Source organism: Melozone crissalis, unplaced genomic scaffold (assembly GCF_028551555.1).
Source record: "Melozone crissalis strain CALT ecotype California unplaced genomic scaffold, PUWL_Pcris_2 ptg000016l_1, whole genome shotgun sequence".
In the NCBI taxonomy this organism is placed as follows: Eukaryota; Metazoa; Chordata; class Aves; order Passeriformes; family Passerellidae; genus Melozone; species Melozone crissalis.
Genome location: NW_026535794.1, coordinates 32,600,308 through 32,616,121, shown reverse-complemented (window position 1 = coordinate 32,616,121; position 15,814 = coordinate 32,600,308).

The window sequence follows — 15,814 nt, the reverse complement described above, 5'->3', positions numbered from 1 at the left end:
TCATACTTTTTTGAGACAATGATAAAAGGAAAGGTTCTGGTACTAAAGACTGTTCTGTCCATAGATATGTAGTGTCTTATAAACACATTTGTATTGGTCTCTGGAGTCACCCACCCAGTGAGGAGTGTGTTTTTGTGAGCTGACATCTCACCTTCATACTGATTGAGTCTAAAGAATTTCTTTCCTGAGTACCAAAACTTTGAGTTGTGCTTCTTTAGTTTCTTAAAAATTGAAAGGTTAAAAAAAAAAAAAGCACAAGGGAGAGTGAGGCAGAATTATTTGTTGACCAAATATCCATGGTGCAGGATTAGGAGAGGGGTGGGAAGAGCGATGACGGAGGTAGGGCAGGAAGCAAATATTTCTATAATTGTCAAACTCTGGGGGTTTGAGCATTATCCAATCACTTCAGACTGTCAGATGGAAAATCTTTGTTAAAGTAGATGTCTTCTAACGGTGTAAAGGAAACCCATTAAGACACCACATATTACAGTCTGCCCAGGAGTGGGTAGTTCTGATGAATACCTTCCAAACATGCACAGCTGCACCATTCTGCAGGGAAAATGTTATGTAGGAGTGAATCATCTCACATTGTAAAAGAGAAGTTGTTTCACTGCTGACGTTTATAACTGACCTTACTGTTCCAAATCAGAGGCCACTGTTTCCAAGGATGGCTTTGAACAGCAACACTTGCAGAACTCATTGAAGCCGAGAAGAATTATTTTTGTTGTGAGAATATGTACCATTTGTGCAAGAAGTGTATGGCCTCTAACCACTTGCTGTAGCACTGCAGTGACTTTTTTGAATGGATTTAAATGTCTTGAATTGCCTTGATTACCTAAAAAATAGAGCTATTTTAGCCACACTTCTCTCTAAGGAGGTTTCCTATGAGAAATTCTAGAAATTTCTAATGTAATTGTCCAGTACCTTTTGTTGGTCTTTGAGACTTACTGTGCTGTATATAGATGTATAATATATTGCCTTTTGTATTTGTACAATTCTACTTCTAAGACTAGATGTGCACATTTGATATTCCCTGAAGTCTGTGGAACATCTGCATCAGTCTATGGATGTATGTCTTTCACATGAGAACCTGAATTTAAGCAACTGCCACACTTCCATTCACTTTCTTCAGCTCATTATGTGACACTGTTTTAGAAACACAGTTTTTCACCTTTTTTGCAGTGAAGTGTTCTGTTGATTGTACATGAAAACTTACATTCCTAATGTATAGGCTACAAAATTGTCTTTTTAGTGTTTAATAATTTTGGCAGTAAAATAAATTTGTTTTTTTTGAAGTTGTATGCTTTTGTAAATACTTTGTACAGCAGAAGATTTTGCCTCTTTACAGACTTTGTTGAAATACACATTACATAGCTACATATTTGATCAGTTTTCATTCTACACATCCAGAAGTCATAGTAAGGTTGACTGATTACTTTAAATATGCTGAATATCTATTTTATACAACACAGGGTCTGCAAATGCAGCCCTGTCAGGAGGGACACCATGGCTGAGAAACGCTGATGGGTGAAGGGCGAATCCAAGCAGAGGAGTTGCAAATTGGCAGAAGCAGATGGTGATCCTGTCAGTGAAGCAGCATTACTTTGGCAGATTGGTGCTTTTGGTGGTGTGAATATTAACAGTGCTTTGATACACAGCATTATCTGCACTGTGCCCAGGGTAGCTCTGGGGGCTGTTCTTGCTGGTAACAGCAGAAGCAAAGGTGGCAGTCAGTACCTTGGCATTTTTTGTCAGCAGCTCCTCTGCCCCTCTCAGCTGCAGTGCCTTTTTTCCCCCTAGTCCTTCTGTTGCTGATGATCTCTCTGCTAAATCTTTTTTTCCCTTGCCTTCCACCTTCCATATTCCACTTCATTTGGGCTTTGTCTTTCCTGACCCCACCTGTGCATGCTTGGATGGTGCATCTCCCCAGGTTGCCTGCTCTTGCTTCCACCTCTTGTATGCTGCTTTTTCATGTCCAGTCAGGAGCTCCTGCTTCATGCTTCCATGCCTTCTGCCACCTCTGCTTGCTTTTCTGTGTGTAGCCATAGACCATTCATTAACCTGGAAGAGATGGTTCTTGAACATCCTCCAGCTCTCCTGGGCCTCTCTCTCTAGGATGGTCTCCCATGGCCATCTGCAGAGAAATTCCTGTGCAAGGCAAGTTCTGTTCTGTAGCTCCAGGGTTGTGATCCTACATTTAATTCAGGGGTTTTTTCCTTTGCCCTTACAAATGTAGTCTCTGGTGCAATGCTGCAGAGAAACCTGGATGAAGGAAAGAGCTACAGCTGGAGGGCAGCAGTGGGAGATCTCACTGCATGGTTTCCTATTTTTCAGATGTCAGTGTTTAACCGTGTCTTTTGAAAGGACAAAACTCCATTTCCCATCCTTTAAATGGGTGAGAAGGGAAATCTGATTCCAAGCATTGGAGTAGGTGAAAGTTTTCCTTTGCAAAAGATACAAATTCGACTTGGTGCTGTGATCGTCCTGTAAGTGTGTAGGATTTGCAATTTCAGTTACAGTGAGTGAAAAGCAGTGCTTAAAATGGGCTCTTATGTCGTTTCAGGGTCGAATAGCTATTGATTAGTGAAAAACAACAAGAAATTCAACACCTTTTCTTTTCCCAAAATGTGGTACTCCAAAATACTGCCTGAATTTGCATGATGAGAACATAGCTGAGAGCCTGCTGGACAATTCACAGGGAAAGGGGTTTATGAAGGTATTACAGGCAATTAGTAACAAGTTACAGAAATTATATTTGTTCCTACAGATTTCACAGCTGGTTGCCTGCCCTGAGCTTGTAATAGTTGTTTTTCATGTTTTATGTTAATCAGGCTCTGTATGAAAGATGACTTCAGTATGGGGGTTTTCTCCCAGCCCACAGCTGCCAGGTAATAAATACACCTGCTAATTCCAGGTAGTGGGAAGAATGTCACTGTGAAACTCCAGCAGCCTTTGTGAAACAAGCCCTCACATCACAGAGTGCTTGCTTGTTTAGCTTGATTCCCAAAATAAGGTGGTGTTGAGTCATCTGTTACTCTGCATGTGCAGGGACAATGCAGAAATGTAACGGTGCGGAAGGACTCTGGAAGTCGCTCTGAGTCACGCAGCACTTCTGACAAGCTGCCTGCTTGTTGTTCTCATCACTAGTGCTGACTAATCCTGGCAGTCCCCCACACACACTTGCTTGGTCTGGAGTCTGAGGGTAGGCTTTGTGCTGTGAGAGGGCACGTTTCAGAGGGGGTAAGAAATGTCAGCTTCTGCCTCCACAGCACACAACAAAGCAAATGGAGGTGTGTCACGTATTGGTGGAAGAAGTCCTTGGTGTGGATGGCACTTCTGCACTACAAATTGTCAACCAGAATAATGAATGTTCAGTGCTTTCTCTGCAAAGACACTTTATTCGTGCATGAAATAATGGAATCACAAATTGGTTTGGGTTGGAAAGAACCTTAAAGATCATCTGGTTTCTGTTCCCTTGCCATGGCCAGGGATGCCACTCATGAGACCAGGTTGCTCAGAGCTCCATCTAACCTGGCCTTGAACACTTCCAGGGATGAGGCATCTGCAGCTTATTGGGGTAACCTGTTCCAGTTCCTCACCACTCTCACAGTAAAGAATTTTTTCCTAATGTAAACTTACTCTCAGTTTGAATCCATTACCCCTTGTCATGTCACTACAATCTCTTGCACATCATCTTTGATTCCAGTGAATCACTAATTTAAAAATCACATATAAAACATATGTGTGTGTGTGTGTGTGTGTTTTACACGTTGTTTTCCTCTTCAGCTATCAAGGTGTGGAGATTGTAGTACTGCCATGGAGACTGCTGGAGGTGGCAAAACCTTGGACCAGCACTGATGTCAGTGATGTAGGATACCACCTAAAGCAGATGTAGCTAGGCAGTGAAAGGTTGTATTGTCACTCAAGTATTTTCCTTGTGGTTTTATCTGCCAGTGGTAAATTGATTTGAGTATAAATTGTAAAGGCTCTTGAAGTTACTCCTAAAAGATGCTTTCTTTTTTAAGAATCACAATACTCCTATTTTTTCCTTTTGCTTTTTTAGTTGATAAAATGCATTGTGTTTTCATTATTGTTAACAACCTGCATTTCAGACTTCATTAATAACTGGGAGGGAATCAGGATAGTATTATATATGATAACATTTTGTGAACCAACTGTCATACCAAATGTCATCTTTCAGCAGACTGTCTTGCCCCTCTAATGCTGGTGTGTAAGAAATGTGTTACAATAAATCAGTAGAACTGCTTTCACAAGGTAACATTGATATTTAGTTTACTCATTTACTTGTCAGTTCATTGGGATTTATATTCCTCGTTTCAGCCATTAGAAATTACCAATCCAACTGCTCTTTAGCAAAACTACTGATTTCATCTCTCCCTATATTGACTTGAGAAAGATACAGGCACTGTCAAACCGATTCAGGACATCCTGAGCTAGGAAAATCCTTTCTGACACCCACAAGGTGTTTATCCCATGTCTTCCTCCCTTTTCACCCTGAACAACTGGCTTAGCATTGCTGCTTTCCTTCTGATTCTGACTGAATTGAATCCCTACATTCCCTTTCTTGCTGAATTAAGCCCAAAGAAGCTTTAGCACAGGATCAGTGTCTTCAGCAGAGCTCTGAATGTCAGCAGCTGTCCCTTTTGCTAAAGGCCTTACAAGCAGGCAGATGTCTAGGAAGAATAGATCTGCTTTGGTGGTTCTCTGGCCACACTGTGAAGATCAGCTTGAAATAATGTGGACAGGTGCTGGGATTTAAGATTCAAACTGCATCTGTTCAGATTATATGACTAATCACGAAGCAGTTGCATTTTCTACCATTTTCAAAAGTCTAAAGTAGCGAAGGAGGAAAGAAATAGAACACAAATCTCTGTCATTCTCATTTCTTTATTTCATTCTCATTTCTCATAAAGCTATTGCTTTATGATCTCACTTAGAACTATGCAATACCTTTACCAGCTTTTGAATTTTAAGGTGGAATAGCAGCAAGGCTGTTAAAGCTTCCTTGTAAGTGGATGATACATGTTCAGCTCTAGCTGAGTCCTCTGACAAATCTTCATTCTAACCTCTTTCAGTTGGGAAAGAGTTCCTTGACTGTCTTGCATAGTGTATCAAATTCATATCTTTAAGCTTCCTTGGTTATCTGTGAGTATTTGATTTTTCCTGCTGCCAGCATAGGAAACCATGCTACAAAAACACTGAACAATTCCTGCTAGTTCCCTGCTTTGGCATCATTGCACAAAATAAAAAGTGCTTATGGACGAATAAGGAATTGCTGAGCAATGGATTTCTCCAAAATCCAGGCTGTATGAGCTGCCTTTTTCATAAAGCCTGGCACGTGTGATACAGACTGCAGCACAACATGTGTGCCCCATTCCCCATGAGTGACAGGGTGTTACTGTACCTGAGGAGTCATACTGGATGAGAAATGGTGATGTTGGGGAGCACAAAGGGTTTTGATGCATTCTGGTAATGGTGAGATGAGTAACTTCTTAAATACACCAACAAAATTAGTTACTAGGTAGATCTACTTATAAGGTACTCGATGGTGTAATTCAATTTCAGGCAGAAAAGAAGCCCCTTGGAAGAATCTTGATTTGCTCCTGAGATACTGAACAGTTTTAATATGCCTTGACATTCAGTACCACGTTCATAATCCCTGTACTTATTCCTTCCTACTCCAACAAGAGTAGGCAGTGTACAGCACAGGGGCTGAGGGACAGTTCTGTTTCATGCTTGAAAGGAGGAACGTGTCATACAAAGCACACTTTGTACTGAGCTGTGGGAAAAGAGGTGAATGGGAGGAAAAACCAGAAGCTTTAAGAGCAGCTCAAAATGTCACTTCCTCTCTGTCTGTTTCTGGGGGCACTTTTGTATGAATGAAGAAGCTGCACAAAATGAGACACACATAAAGCTGAGAGCTCTTGGAAGAAACCTCTTCTCCCCTGACTCCCAGCTGACTGCAAGGGCAGGCATCTTCCCATGAGGCAGAGCTTGTGCCATGGCATTCTGCCCCTTCCCTGCCTCTGCTTCCTTCTTGGAGAGGGAGCAAAGTGCTGGAACTACCACAGCAACAAATACAGGGAACTTACTCCTGAAACAACCTACCACGGGACTAGAAAATGTGTGGGCAGCAGTGGTGGCTGCACTCTTCTACATAAGTTTAAGTGCTGCTGATTTTCTTGCCATGCTTTGCTGTCAAGAAATGCTGGTACCTTTTGAAAAGCACAAAATGAAATGTGCTTTCAAATCAAAAAAGATTTGGTCAAAGATAGAGTCTCTGGCATTTGCCACCTTAAGAATGAGAGGGTAATTGTGTGGAAAGTTGGCATTTAACATAAAATTAACTTAAGGAATACACTTGAGCCTTCTTCATTCATCTGCAAGGATGAAGAAGGAGCAGAAGAGAATGTCTAGCCTAGTGGGATCACAAAGTCTTTGTGGTGAACTATTGCTAGAAGAAAAAGCAGAATTCAGCTTCTGCAAGGAAATGAAAATTTAGGTACAGCTTCCTTCACTATAAAAAGAGAACAAGGGAAAAAACAAAGGGGGAGGAGCAGGAAGCAAGTGCAAGAAAGTATTTTCTAGAAGATTGACATTGCCACCCCATGGCCAGTCAGTACAAGGACAGAGTGACGCACATCTAAAGGCAAAGGTGTTCTGTGGTTGGTGTCACTCACGCTGCTCCTCCTGCTGGAAATGCCAGCGGGAGTTTGGGCACCCAGGGCAGCGCCCAGCCTGAGCTGGGCACCATTCCCTGCACAGGCACAGCCTGAGCTGGGCATCATTCTCTGGTCAGACCATTGGGCACCCTGTGCAGGCACAGCCTGAGCTGGGCATCGTTCCCTGGTCAGACCATTGGGCACCTTGTGCAGGCACAGCCTGAGCTGGGCATCGTTCCCTGGTCAGACCATTGGGCACCCTGTGCAGGCACAGCCTGAGCTGGCCATCATTGCCTGGTGACCCCACAGCTGCCCTTGTGTGGCACCCTTTGAACAGAGGGGACTTGCCAGCAGGAACAACCCGGTGACTCACAAGGTCAGTGCCTGATCTGCTGTCAGTTATCACAGCAGATCACATTTCCTTGAGGACTGTGGGACTGTGCTATACAAAGTACTGGCATTAACCTTTTTCTTTGTGCCTTTCCTTGCCTGAATGGATGACATGAAGCTCAGCAGGGTTGCCGTCCTGAAGGCAACTTTGTGGGTCCTTTTGTCAGAAGTGTGATCTGGCTTGACAACTTTTGCTCGAATTTCTCAATATCTGCTCAGTGGGCAGGTTATTAGCCAGCATAAACTCCTCTCAGTCTTGCCAGTCATTTCTTCTAACCACTACCCCATTCTGACAGGCAAATCAAAATGTCAAGTCAAATAAAACATCAAGACCCTATTAGGGAATATGAGCAGGCCACCATATGGAAAACAGAAGAAAGTAAAAAAGGAGGTTCGGGGTGCCTTGGCAGCTTTTCCCTATGGACTAATATACAGTCCAAAAGAAAGGAAACAGCATGAAAGAAAATACCAACTCATTTAACAGCAAATGTGAGACACCTGGATCATTTTTCACACAGGTACACAGATGTACCTCTTTGTAGATGTGCATGTGACTGTCATCAACTGATGACAACTCCAATCATATCTCTTGGGAAAATTTTCTGTAGAGTTATCTAGAAGTTGACTGAATTATCTGAAAAACTACATGGAATTCTATGAGAGTTTGTGTTAGAAGAGAAATACTGGTTAGTTAATTAATAAAACAGATAAAACCTAACTTTTTCTAAGCTACTGCATTGTATAGATGAAATGAGAGTTTTGCTGTCATACGTGATCAGTGCTAATTACTGCAATTATAATACTTGCAGAGAAGAAAATTTGCAAAAAGTATATTAAATGTTCAGCACTCAGCTGCTTGTCAGCTGAAAGGAAGTCAAGTTAATTGAATGTAACAGTCAATCCTCTTTCTGTTGTTAATCAGTGGTTAATTATAATGTGCAGCTACATGGTCATATGTCACTTGCTGTGGCATGAGTAACGTGTCTCTGCTATTGATCACTGCACTGGAGGAGCTGGTGCTGCTCTACCCCTGTGCTAAATGCCTTACAGAGAGATGACTGCTTTCAGTGTTGCATAAAATTAATCTTCATTCAAAGTGTAGGAATTAAAATTAGGCTATATATCCAACCAGAATCTAACACATGTATGGTACATCATATTAATCTGATTTTTGAATGGAGAATAGATGTAAAAAAAATCAAAAAATCATTGAGGTCAGAAAGAATCTTTCAGATCATTGAATCCAAACCCTAACCTAACACTGCCAAGCCCACCACCAAACCACATTCCCAGGTGCCACATCTATATATCTTTTAAGTAATTCCAGGGATGGTGACTCCACCACTTCCCTGTGCAGCCTGTTCCAATGCTTGACAGCCCTTTCAGGGAAGAATTTTTTTTCTAACACCCTATCCACACCTCCCCTGACACAGCCTGAGGCCATTTCCTCTTGTCCTCTCACTTGTCACCTGGGAGAAGGGACTGGCCCCCACCTTCACTCTGGAGGGCAATAAGGTCCCCTCTGAGCTTCATTTTCTCCAGGGTAAAAACCCCCATCTCCCTCAGCTCCTCCTTGTGAGATTTGTGTCCTAGACCTCTTACCAGCTTCACTGCCCTTCTTTGGACCGAAAACCAAAATAAAATAGGTGAAGCGGCAGAAGGATCTCCTAGGACCAGGCACAGAATTACTGAGAAGGGTGCTATTGCCAAGAGCAATTTTTCTGTAGACTCCTTGAAACTAAGCAAAGCTGCCCAAAACTGATTTAAGGTTCCTGGGTATCTGGAAATTTACTACTTTTAATCTATAACAGCTTTGGTTGTCCACTAAAAAACAGAGAGTTGTCTAAAAGACTGTTTTTCTCAAAAGTTTATTGTCCATTTGATAGTTTACTTGTGCCTGCTCTAAAACACTGCTTAGAAACCAAGCATGGTTTTCAAATTAGTGTCCCATAGAAATTGATCCTCTCTCTCTCCTGTCCTGATGGATTTTCAGGCTTGAGGATTGGCCTGTGTAGACACAGATACTAAAAATGACTGTGGGAATGAAGACAAAGCCTTAAACCTCAGAGGCTGAGTGTTGGGTACAGTAGAGCCCAAACCTGTAACCTGCAGCCCCTGGAACTGGAGATGATGATACAATTATCACAATTTTAAAAAGGTAATAAGCAATATGCACTACAATGCATTGCCAAATATTCCTCAAAGTTTCCCCTGAGTAAGCACTCTTCATCTGTGAGGATCAGGCAGGATCTGACAATGTGTGTGAGGTAAGAAGGGCAATTCAGCATGGTAGAAAAGGTGGCTTAATGAAGCTGGTCTGGCCAACAGTGAAAGGGAGGCACTTTCCAACACAGATCAATTATCTCTTCCATTCTGCTTCAGGAAAAAATGGGATGGAAAAATATCATCTTCTCTGATGGCAGGAAAACTATTATTAGTCCAGTTTATTAGACTGTGCATTAGCCAGTGTGTTTAATCATTTTTCTTCCCTAATAACATTAAAAAAAAAAAGTGAGAAACGTGTTGAAAAAGGGAGCTGAGTCTTTACAACATTTAGCTGTTTGAAGGTGAGAAAGTATCCAGTACCCTCACCTATGGGAGAAAGCATGCTACTTAAACCTTCATTTATTCACCTGTGTCTGGAAAACAGGGAATTGGGTATCTGCCTGAATATCTGCATGCGCTTACACTGGGGACTCCAAAGCATGGATAAAGAGTTAAAGGAAGATTAGAGGGTAATGAATGCTTTGCCCACTTAGACTAGAGCCTTTGATGTCACCTCCTCCTCGTGACAGCTGAAGCCAGAAAGGTTTGCTCCAAAAGAAGAGCACAGCATTGATCTGATTTCAGTAGATCAGCTACAGTACTGCTTTCTTCTGTCACTATTCACAGCACCTCATGGGAGGCTCCAGCATCCTTTCAAAATATTTCCACTTGCCTGGAATGAGGGTGGATGTTCTGTATTCTAGCAGCAAACGTCTTGACTTTTGAATTCAGTAAGAGTGGCAGTGTTGATGCCTGTGGGAGAGGAATGCCCTCCTTCATCTTAGACTGTGCTTTTATTGCACCTACCTTAAACCTTCTTTTTCAGGTCCACAGTTTCCTAGAAGAACCCAGAACCCATCACTTGCATGCAGATTGCTACTTGAAAGTCAATGGCTTTCAAATTTGTTTTTCCAGGCCAACACTGAGATACCTCAGGGAACCAGAGCTTTCAACACACAAGCTCTGAGCTTCTGTGGTGGCTTGCTCTGTTTGGTCTCAGGTCTTTAGTGCTGAGGTGGTGGTTTTGGAGCATCTCTGGAGGTCATCTTTCAGTCATACATGTGGTGTCTGCTCAAAAGGTGTATCAGCCATGTGTGCATCTGTGGCATAAGAGCCCTCTCTAATTTGAGCAAACCTTGGGTTTCTCCCTCTCACCTTGGCCCTCTTATGAGCAGAGAAGCAAGTGGGTGTCATTCTGGGTCTCTCTGCTCCAAAGGGCCAAGATGAATGGCATTTCTGAGAGGCACTTTTACTTCTCAAAGTGCAGAAATGTATTCAAGAGCTGGTGTCTACTCAAACACCAGACTGTTTGGGGCAGCATGCCCAGAAATGTTGGCATTTGAGTTGAAAATGTAAGTGTTTATACATCCCACTTCCTGCAGTTGTCTGTGTAGTTATGGTATGGATCTGCTTTTTCAGGCAGAAACAAAAATACCATTCCATCTTCTCCCTTTTACTCAAAGGGTGTTTTGCAGTGTAAGAAACAAGGAGTCCTTCTGCATAAGGAACAGCTACCATTTCTGATTCCTGTGAAGGAGGAAAATGGAATATCTCCATCAAAAAGTCAAAAAAGACCCGACAGCACTGATACCACTGGCAGCCTAGACAGACAGCAAAGTGTTACATCCTGAGGTAAATGGAATTTGTCCTCCTTGCAGGATGGACTGCATGTTTTCAGATAAGATGGTCTTCTAACACTGTTTATCAGACTTTTCACCTTTCCTCTGTGTTAACAGAAACTCAGCTACCCTGAGGTGAGTGAGAACAAACCAGAGTTTCTGACAGTAGTGCAAACCCGCCTCTAGAGGAAGGGAACCTATCCCACTGTTTAAAGGTATCCTATAGTTTAGGTGTCAAGGCATTTATTCCATAATTTCAGTGTCTTCTCACTGCACTGGTCAGGGCAGACAGAGTTGCTTGTTGAACAGCAGTGTGGTTTTTCTAATGTTTTGTATTTCATTTGCTAGACCTAATAATGACTTTGCAATCAGAGAAACATTTGCCATCTACACAAGGCTGGGAGGAAACATGAGATTTTCTTACATAGAAATGCCAGCATTTTAGAATGCTCTGTTCTTAAATGGGGCTTCTACAAGGAAAGCATGTCAGAAGCACTAGTATGTGTCTTTTTCATTGTTTGTCTATGTGTTGCATATAAAATACATAGTATTTTAGGAAATAATTAGGAAATAATCTCAGTGAGGGTGGATGGGACTTTGAGGAGCCTGGTCTAGTGGAAGGCATCCCTGCCTATAGCAGAGAAGTTGGAACTAGGAAATCTATAAGGTTCCTTCCAAACCAAACTGTTCTATGATTATATGATCCTATTCCATCTCCTGCCCACTCCTGATGGCCTCCAAAGACTGTGCATGCAGCTGAATTCTGCCCTCATGGTCAAAGAGCTGCCCATGACAGTTTTTGTATCACTGTCACATAAACTCTAGAAGACAACTGTCAGAGGTGCCAGCCTTTCAGTCAGCTCCCCTCAGATTTCTCTCTTGCAGTTAATTAAAACCATAGCAGCATTTACCATGTACCGACCAGCAGATGAGAGAGCACCCTGTCCCTCTGTAGCCAGAGCAACACACCAAACCTCTTCCTCAGCACGTGCCTCATCTTCTTGGAGATTGGATGGTCTGAGCTTCATTTGCAAGAGGTGCCTTGGCCAGCCTCTTTACATTGTGCTTCTATGAGGCAGGTTCAGGAGGCTTTTTTTCTTTTTAGGGTTTTCCAATGAACTTCTTTATATTTTAATGAAAATGCTTATGTAATGCCCTCAAAACAGCTGTTATCAGCTGAATGAGAGCTCATTGTATTTTGGCAGTGGCTCATGTACCTCTTTTTTCAATCTCCTGGTTATTGCCTTGCTGCCTACTATGGAGCTGCAGCAGAACTGGGACTGAGTGCTTGTGGCATGGCTGAATTACTGTCAGTACCAGTGCCTGGCTGCTTTCACAGAATAATTAAATTTCAGCAGTGTAATTTCGAAGCTCTGTAATTTAATAATGCCCAAATTAAGCCTCTTTATCCTTGAAGATGATCTAGCAAGTGGATTACTCATTGTGCTGGGCTCTGGTGACCTGTCTTGCCTGACAAGTCAGAAGTTGATGTTAGCTATGAGCATGGAAGTCCTGGGTACCCCCAGTGAGGCAGCTTTCGTTGTCACCACAGGCTAGGATGGACATCTTCCAGTCAGGTCATCTCCTTCCTCCAGCAGGTCATGGTAGTCAACTGAGACTATCCCTCAGGTCACCTACCCTGGTCCAGCTGTGTGAGGGAGCAAATTGAGTTTAAACTTATTTTTGTACATCCCTTTTTTCACCCGTGAAATACATAGTTTATTGTGTGGCAGACACAGTTCTTAGCAACCAGGCTTTCTCTCTCCCCAGAGCTAATTTTTTTATTTGAGTGCCAAATATGGATGAAGGCAGAAGCTTGGCAAGCTTCTAGGATGGATTTTAAGAGAAGAAATACAGAGAGAATTTCTGCTCTTGGGCTCTATAGATCTAGAGGCACTCCAGACAGGACAATTATGAGACTGCTGGATTTAAGACCTTTTACTTGGGTAGAAAATCCTGTTTGTGATGTCAATAATGATAAAACATTTGAATGTTTGGACACAAACTTAGTGTCTCAAAGATTTCACACTTACAGGTTAGCATTGCCAGGCATTGATCTCTAAGTAGCATCAATTCCTTACAGCACCTGCCCTCTTTCCCTCCAGCTCCTGTGAGGGAGCAGCTCTTTCATGCAGCCCTGAGCATGTCACCAGTCCTTGCTAAATTAGCAGCTGGAACATTCTCAATACATTTAGAAGGACCAGCTCAAGGTTACAGCAGGCCTGCCTGGTGAGCTACCAGTACACTTTCTACTCTCTGCAAAAGAAATTTGCAACAATAAATATATAATTGAGTCAGAACAAACATGATACATGTCTAAGATCAAAACCAGCCAGTTCCCAGGTAACATCTGATTAGTTCTCTGGGAAAAGGCTTTTGCAGTACTTAACACAAGGAATTTGAGCCTCACTGACAACTGGCTGACAAGGTAAATGGACACACATATTGTAGCTTATTTTAGTGTTACTATGGTGAGGGAGAAGGCCAAAGATATTTATTTCTCCATGAGGTTTTTACTGGGAGCTGCAAAGGGTCATGCAGTCTGCTGCCCTAATCTCATTGTTTACAGAAGTTGATATGTGAACCCTATCAAAGCTTGTGAAAGAAAACAAATCCTAATCTCCCTTTCTGCATGCTACAGCCCAGCCTTGTTGTAACTGAGCCCTTCTAGCAGTCTCCTTTTCTGGCACTACAGATCCAGAGTAGTGTGGGGTGTTGGAAGGCATTATTCACATGTCCTACCAGCTTTGAGTAATACTGTGACTCTGGCTAAGTCCATATTGTCCTTGTATCAAGCCAACACATTATTTCCTCATTTTTATTGTTTCAGGTCTTACAGCACACTTTTTCAGCCTTCCTCCTTCACTTTCTTTCCAACCCTGTGTTTTTCATGTGGCTTTCCATGGAGTAATTTGTTTTTTATCAATAACTACTCAGCTATGATTCAATGATTATTTTACTCCAGTAGTGCATGGGTTTCCACAAAGAAGCTTAAATTCCATGTCATTAAAATGCTGTACAAAATCCATCTGTGTTGGACAAACCAACCTTCTGGAAAAGCTCTAAGAGGAAATGATCATCTATGTACTTGTAGATAAATTGCCACAGAATTTGTTACTATGCCACATCTAGGAAGGAATGCAAGAATTAGAGCAACTCATGAGCAACTCTGTCCCTCTGTCTGTAGGGGAATTGTGATATGGTCCTCAGCAAGCATGACTTTATTTGTGTAGCAGTGGGAAATTGCTGTAACACAGGAATCACAGTGAGAAAGTTCAGTGTGAGATCTTATGAAAGGTATTTATTTGCAAATCTTTAGGCAAGTTGATTTTAGACACTCACACTCATTCTGCTGTAGAGTTAATTCTCTGACACTCTGATACTCATATATTCTTGATCCCCCACTCAGAGAGTCCCAGTGGCCTGGCCAGGATCCCTTGAGCTTGACACAAAGGAATGGGGGTGCTGCTGCCATGCCCTCACTACAAGGCCTTGACTAGGGACAACAAAGTGATTTCTGGACAGATCTGTCATTTCCCTTAGGAGGCATCCGCTGATATCTTTTACCTCAGAATCCTGTTTACTTTGTTCTGCACAAATGATAGGCCAGGATGCTGCCCATTGCCTGTTTTTCTCTGTTTTCAACACGTGTGTGTTCCAGGCAGGATAACAGGAAAGGCAAGGGGTGTCTGACACTGCAGCCTTGGTACCATCCTCCTGGGATCAGGATCCTGGGTTTTTTGCTGACAGGTCATCTGTGTTGTGGCTGTTTTCAAATGCAGGTCCTTGGCCTTGACATAAACAGAGCAATTCCTTAACTTTTCTGCTGGGCATGGTTTTCTGTGTCATCAAGTGTCCATCCTTTTAACCCTCTGTTCTGCTGCTGCTTTCACACCTTTTCATTCATTCTTAACTCCCATCTTCCTTTGCTTTGCTGTTACAGATCACTCCAACTGCTGTAGACAGTCCTGATGCCCTTTTATTAGAATTCATATTCTCTCTAAAATATCTAATTTAATGCCCCCCCTAGCCTTTGACAGCACACAGATGAATGCTCTGTTGAAGTGTAAATGAAGCTTGTAAATGTAATCTATCATACTTGGTGAAAGAACTTCTAAATTTTGGGACACACACACTCTATCCCCTATATCTGCTGAAGCACAGACTTCTTGAAATGCCAAAATATGTGTGAAATAATGAAAACACTGAGGTGGCCAATATCAACAGCTTTAAAAATAACAAAATTACGCCTGCCAAAATAGGAATGGAAAATTGATAGTCTATATTTCCCATGACGTGGTGGAAGATTTGAACAGACTGCTCCCACTGATGTCATGAAGTTACTGCTCTAAATTTACTGTTAGTAGGTGAAACCCAAACCATTCCTGGTTTAATATCTTTTTGATTGTTCCCAGCAATAGAAGTTATAGATTATTGCTGACAGGAGGCAAAATGCTGACTCTACCTTAACCTTGAAGCTGAGGTTTGCTAGTGCTGACCAGTGCTGACCAGTGCTGGGTATGAAGTCGAGTTAGCAGTCTGTGTTAAGTGTGCAGCTACATGACAGCAATTAGACACTGAAATGTAGAATAGCACACTGAAGTCACTAATTAGTCTTTTGTAGGTAGCTATTAAAAGCTGATCAACTGAAAACTGACCAGTAGGAGCTTGCATGCTCCTGGCTTTAGGATTTTTTAGCTACTCACTATTATTTGAAAGTGGAATTCTTAAAACCTGTTCTTTTAGTAACCTTATTCTTCTTTCTGCAACTCAATTAATTTGTGACACTGAGGCTAAAATGTGTTTCTGATGTCAGTGACTTGTGACACATATGCAGTTAAATGGGATAGTCTGAAA